The sequence below is a fragment of the Nannospalax galili genome, unplaced genomic scaffold (assembly GCF_000622305.1).
Source record: "Nannospalax galili isolate Female #2095 unplaced genomic scaffold, S.galili_v1.0 scaffold187, whole genome shotgun sequence".
Lineage (NCBI taxonomy): Eukaryota > Metazoa > Chordata > Mammalia > Rodentia > Spalacidae > Nannospalax > Nannospalax galili.
The window spans coordinates 1,583,434-1,590,417 of record NW_008357584.1 but is presented as its reverse complement, the minus strand read 5'-3'; positions in this window follow the sequence as shown (position 1 = coordinate 1,590,417).

Here is a 6,984-nt window from a genome sequence, read left to right as displayed (position 1 = left end):
AAACATTCATTTTTCTTAAATATATATATTTCTAATTTAAAATGCTCCTTGTAGAGTTAAAGAGAAAAATAATCATCAGATGGGAATTTGGAGGACCTGGCTCTGTCAAAGAAAAAATGAAATGAAAGCCATCTTTAATAGTTTCCTAATTCCAAGATTAATTTAAATTGGGGGGGGGGAGTTGCAGACAGGGTCTCCCTATAGCCCCTACTGGTCTGGAACTCTCTATGTAAGCCGAACTGTCCTCTTGTGAGATTGGCCTGCCTCTGCCTCCTGAGTGCTGGGATTAAAGGCATGCACCACCACGCCAGGGCTAATTTAAAACTTTAAAGTTCAGAGGTTGGGGAGATGACTAGATTGGTAAAGTGCTTAAAACAAAAACATGAAAACCTGAGTTCAGATTCTCAAGCACCTATTTAAAAGCTCCACATATATCTGTAACCTTAGTGCTGGAGAGATAGAAGCAGACAGATCCCAGTGGCTTGCTGGTCAAGTAGTCTGGCTATGTCAGAAAGTTCCAGGTTCAATAAGAGGTTCTAAAAAACAAAAGCAAAACCAAATGGTCTAGAGATAATTGATGAAAATACCTCTGGCTTCCACACAAGCACGCATGCACATACACAAACACATATCCACAAGAGACAGAGAGAGACTTATTTATTTGAGGCCTCTGCATTTTATGATCTGACAACACTGTATGCAAAGATGTAGGAAATCATTTCTAAAGTCAAATGTATTCAGATTATTCAAACATTGTATTGTAAGCCAGGGAAAACTTACTGAACAAGGAAGGACACAGGGTAGATATTATAATTTTATGGAACTTTATAGCACTCTGCCTTAATTATATCATTTTAATAGACTAAAACAAAGAAAACACAAAACCCTTCTCTACAGCTGTGTTTACTGCCTTATACCTTTTATAAGGAAAAAGCCTTAAACAGGCAACCCCAGTCTGAGATAAGAGGTTCCCCTGCTGTGTTGCACAGCACAATCAGTGGAAGGCACAGTGCCCACCTGGACTTGCATCCCTCTGTGCTCCTGCAGAAGAAAATTAAGGCAACAGAAAGGGAAAGTCAATAGTGTTTCCCATCACAGTGAAGCTGACACTGCAATGGAGGTTTTTTTTTTTTTTTTTTTTTTTTAAATTCTAAGCGGAAAAGATACATTACTTGCGTCCAGAATCTCCATAATGCTTGTCTTAGAGCCTGTTTTTTAAATTGCAGACTCCACATCCTCAGTTCAACCAATCTTATATTGAATGCCTTTCTGAAAAAATTGCATGTGTGGTGAACATACAACTTTTTTCTTGTCATTAATGTACATATCGACTTCTTATGTAACATTTATGTTGTATTAGTTATTCTAAGGAATTTAGAGAGATTATGTGCCAGATTATGAACAAATACTGTGCCGTTTTTCATAAAGATATTGAACATGTGTGGAGGCAGGGGACAGTTGATGAAACCAAACCCTTCAGACACAAAGAAATGACTTTCTAGTCAGGGACAAGCGGTTAATCAAAATTCATTTTTTTCAACATTAATTTTTAAATCTTTTTAAAAAAAATCACTATCTCAGGAGAGTGGGCTCTTGGGCCATGCATGTAGCAAAACATTTGTAAATAAATACATTCTTGGGGCTGGAGAGATGGTTCAGCAGTTAAGAGCACTCTCTGGTTGTTCTTACAAAGGACCTGGGATGGATTACCAGCACTACATGGCAGCTAACAACCTCTGGTAACTCCAGTTCCAGGGGAAGCCGATGCTCTTTTCTGACCTCCGTTAGCATTGCACGGCACAGGTGCACTTACATACATACAGGCGTAGGACTCATACACATAAAATAAAAAATAATAAATAAAATATTTACGGGGCTGGAGAGATGGCTCAGTGGTTAAGAGCACTGGCTGCTCTTGCAGAGGACCTGGGTTGGGTTCCCAGCACCCACCTGATAGCTAACAACCATCTTCCAGTTCCAGCGGATCCGACACTCTCTTCTGACCTCCATGGGTATTGCATGACATGAGTGCACTTATACACACGCAGGCAAAACACTGATACACATAGGATAAAAATAATAAATAAAATATGTTTTGTAAAGATGGAGAAGGAGAGAAGGTGACATCTGATGTTCTCCTTGTCTTCCAGGTGTGTGCACCTATACACAAAAATGTGTACACATGCATGCATATATACAACACTCTAGTATTATTGAATATTTGTCCTTACAATATTCTTAACAGGTAAGTAATTCAAACAGAAACCTATTTTTCTTAACTTCCTGTTTGACATAAATTGTCAAATTTTCCCATACTCAAAATACTGGAAACACACACACACACACACACACACACACACACACACACACTCACAAAGTTATTCTTTGAGGCAAACTTGCTCTTTTTTATAGAAAAAATTCACCATACTCAGGCATTTACTATGTTCTATTTTCCCTGTGATGTTTTGTTTACTCTTTATAAAGGCCATTGCAAAAGTGTTATCATTATCCCATTTTACAGAGGAACAAGGGCCAGAGAGGGTAGGATATTTAATTATGAGTCCATGACTAATAAGCTGATTGCATGAAAAGTCACTGACACCCTGTGGTGTCTGGCTTCAAACACCAGAAGAACATTTCCATTGCTAATCTTCTGTGTATTCTTAGGCACTTACAATGGTGTTGCTTTAGGTAGCAATGATTGTTTATGTCCCAGTTTCATTTTTTAAAATAAGTTTAATTTTTTTTCTTTAAAATGAAACTGTTGGATATTAGTATCCACATGTTAGGAAACAGAATTGATATATGCTGAATGTATAGAGTGGAGGGCCATTAGCATTAGAGTAAGGGAAATTCAGGGCAAGAAGCTCTAATACAGAGCAGAAAACACACAGTGGGTATCAGAGCTTGAGAAGGAAAGACATAAGTTGGAGGATGAATAGATAATGGGTAAAGTACAGGGTGCAATTGGAATGAAGGAATAATTTCCAATGTTCTGCAGTATACTAGGATAGCTATGATAGACAATGATTAACCATATATGTAAAAATAGCTAACAGAGAGAAGTTTGAATGTTCTCAATATAAAAAAATGATGTCTGAGGTGATGGATATGCCAATTACCCTGATCTGCTGATTGCATATCATATATCAATCCTATGGATTGAAATGTCTCATGGTATCCCACAAATATGTAGAATTACTGGGTCAATTAAAACTTAAAAACATATTTAAAAAGAGAAACCTTAGTTTCATAACTGATGTTAAGCATCATGAGCATTTGGTTCCTAGAACTGATCAAACACCCACGTGAAAGTAAGGTAACTGTCTTGGTTTGCTGTCTGCCTCCACTCCTTCTTGCCCCTTCGTCTTCACATTTGCACATGTGTCTCACACATGTATGTATACACTATCCTGGCAAAATTTTCACATTGTTTCTTATCAGAATTATGTGTAAGGTGACCATAAAATTTAGTATTCAAACCAGGTCATTTTCAGAAGTGAAAAAGAGATGGTAATGATTATCCTAAGACAACAGAAGTCAATTGAGGCCTTGGCCAAGTCTTGATTTTGTGATACACTTCTAACATGCTTGAGTCCTTTAGGAGGCCCTTTCAGGAAGTCCTGTCTAGTAACTTGTCATGACAGAAATTTCTCTGGTTGGCAGAGCAGAGATTTTCTAGATACTCAGGAGTTGACCTACATGGCCTATATCTGTCAGGTTAGGAAGGGTCAAGACTACTATGGTCATGCAGATTGTGTACTGTACACATATGCTATGATGAGGGAGAATGGAGTGGAAATCCAGCTTGCATCATACTTACCAAGTCGTTATGCTCAGGTGAGTGATGGAGCATCTGCTCTGACACAAGGTACCTGTTTCAAACTCTCACTAAAACCCCACATATTTTGGTGGAATGTCTGAGTACAATAAACTTCAATCAATGTCTAATTTTTTTCTAAGGGTTTTCTCTATACTCCTTAGTTTATTTGATTATTATCTTTTTTGTAGTCTTGGCATAAGTCTTGCCTCATACTTATAAAAAATCATTTAGTCTAAATCCCTCACATAATAGAAAACTTCAGAGCATTGAAACCTGAGGCTTTCAAATGCTTAGAATTACACTGTAAGGTTTTAATTTTTTTTTCAGGTTGAACTTTCCTAAGACTTTTCTAAATCTAGTGCATATAAAGAGGATAAATGCTTCTCTTTAAACTGGCCATGCACTAAAGGTTTGTATTTCTTTCTTCTGTGGGGTGTGGGCTGTATAACAAAGATTTCTCATACTGTATAACAAAGATCTCTCATACTCTTCTTCAAAGAGTGAAACTTTAGGGACTATTACCTTTCATAAAACTTTAAAAATATACTCTCTGGCTGAGCGTGGTGGCGCACACCTTTAATCTGAGCACTTGGGAGGGAGAGGCAGGCAGATCTCTGTGAGTTCAAGGCCAGCCTGGTCTACATACTGAGTTCCAGGACAGCTGGGGCTACAGGGAGACCCTGTCTCAAAAAGACCAACACACACACACACATATATATATATATGTGTGTGTGTGTGTGTGTGTGTGTGTGTATGTTCTGTCTTTGCAACAGAAATTATTATCTGGTGCAATTAATGTTGGACCATGGACCCAAGAACAATGAATGTTTCAAATACAAATTACTGTTGATAATCATCATCCTATTCTGGGACATCATAGAAGAAATTAACAGAATTTTAATAAAAACCCTTTGGATAAAGAAAATCAGATGAAGAATGCCAGTTTGTCTTTTAAGCTGCTTGAGCAGATCTGTCATAACAGACATTGTCCCAGATTATGGAACCCTCTCCTTCTAACATCTTTTAATGGTAGTAGAGCTTACAATGCCATAATTTCCTTTCATTTTTGACAGTGTTACACTATCTTTATAGACTTGCACTGACAGCATTTCATCTGAGCATCATTAGATCATCTCACCTGACTCCTTCATGGCGTACGTCATTGCATTATGATGGTGATATACAATTACCAGTGAAATGAATAGGGTATTAACATGATTATTGAAAAAGTTAGCACATACAGATATAGCATCCCACCTTTCAAAGCATTTTATAGCTATTAATTAGTCTGCCCAGTGCTCCTGGGATGCAGCAAAACTTACTGTTCTTTTTTGTTTCTTTGTTTGTTTAACCAAGTAAGATAATGTAAAGGAGTAATCTAGACAATGTTACAGGACCAGGCAGGGGCTGTACTTTTCTTAACTTCCTTGACTTTCATAAGCCTAAGAAAGTAGGGTGTAAAGATTTGTAGTGATGAATCACTGTCCTCTTGCAAGGCTAAATGTGGGAAAATCTATTTAATTTTGTAAATTCACTTTTTTGTTTTCCATATATATGATTGTCATGACAATGAATGAGAACTAATTCTAGGTTTCCTGAAGACTTTGATAGACCAGTAACCTGAGTTATGTAAACACTTTATTAAACAAACTGGAATTTATTTGGTATGAGAAAAATCATCCAACTTCTTACTAAAAAATTACATCTACTTATTTATTGCGTATATGTACCTGCTGTGGTGTGCATGTGGAGGTCAGAAGACAAGTTGCAGGAGTAGGTTCTCTCTTTCTACCTTGTGGGTTCTAGGGGTTGAACTCAGGTAGACCAAACTCTGGGTAAGTGTCTTACCCACTGGACCATCTGGCTGGCTCAAAACATTCAACTTCTAATCATTAATTAAGAAATGATACAATCCAAGGATAATCTACAAACAGCTTTAGGGTTATAAAAATCTTAAATATTTCTTTCACATTTTTCCCTAAAATAATGTATAAAGATGATATCCTCTCATTGACCTCTCAGGTCTGAGGATGGTTCAAACAGGAGAAACAATGTACTGATTGCTTTAAATCCTATCATTCATCCTGATTTGAAATTTCAATATGATGGAATAAATCAGCTGTGTGCTGATCAGAATTTTGTAAACTTTCAGAGTCTCAGTTTTCTCATCTGTACCATTCTTAGGTAATTATCATAAAGACTACTGTGAAGGTAAAATGAGACAACAGATGTTAAGCTCTCAGCTTAGTGCTTGGGCCTAGTATAGATTCACCGAAGAAGCACAATTTCCCATAGTTCAAGAACGTCTTGGACTGGCCTGGGAACTAGGACTGAAGTCTTGGTGGCAGTGATGCTTTTCAGGGACATTTTTTCATTCTTGGCTCTTCTGTGGGTAGGGCCATATTTCCAATGCAGGAAGTATAATTTCCCATGAACTCTGCATTGATTCAGCAAGGAAAGATAGCTAGACCTGTGGATGGAGCCTGAGGATCAGAACTAATTTATGCTCCTTAATATAATCATACCAACTCTTCCTCCATTTACTTGCAAAGGAAGAAATTAGATGAGCTGAATACAAATTTTTATTTTAATTGGACTGTCATAACATTTAGAATTTCATTATCTATTTTATATATTGACCTCCTTATAGCTATACTTATTTTGTGACAAAGTAACATTTTTGTGGTGGGGGAGAGGTAGTGGTATATGTGTGTGTGTGTGTGTGTGTGTGTGTGTGTAGGATAGTGGTGGGTATATGTGTGTGTGGAGGTTAGAAGACAACCTTGGGTATCATTTCTCAGGTGCCTTCCACTTTTTGTTTGTGATAGGATCTCTCATTGACCTGAACTTTGCCGTACAGGTTAAACTAACTGGTCAGTGAGCATCTAGGGATCCACTTGTTTCCACATCCCATATCACCATTGGTGGGATTATAAGTATGAATCACAGCTCCCAGTTTTTAGTGGGTACTGGGGCTTGAAACCCAGGTCTTCACACTTGTGAGGCAAGTACTTTACCAACTATTTGAACAATCTCTTTAGCCCTTAAACTTGTATTTTTAATCAAGTAACTGTTTTTTAAAAAATATTTTTGAGATAGGGTCTCCCAGTAGCACCAGCTGGTCTGGAACTCACTATGTAGACCAGACTGGCCTCAAACGC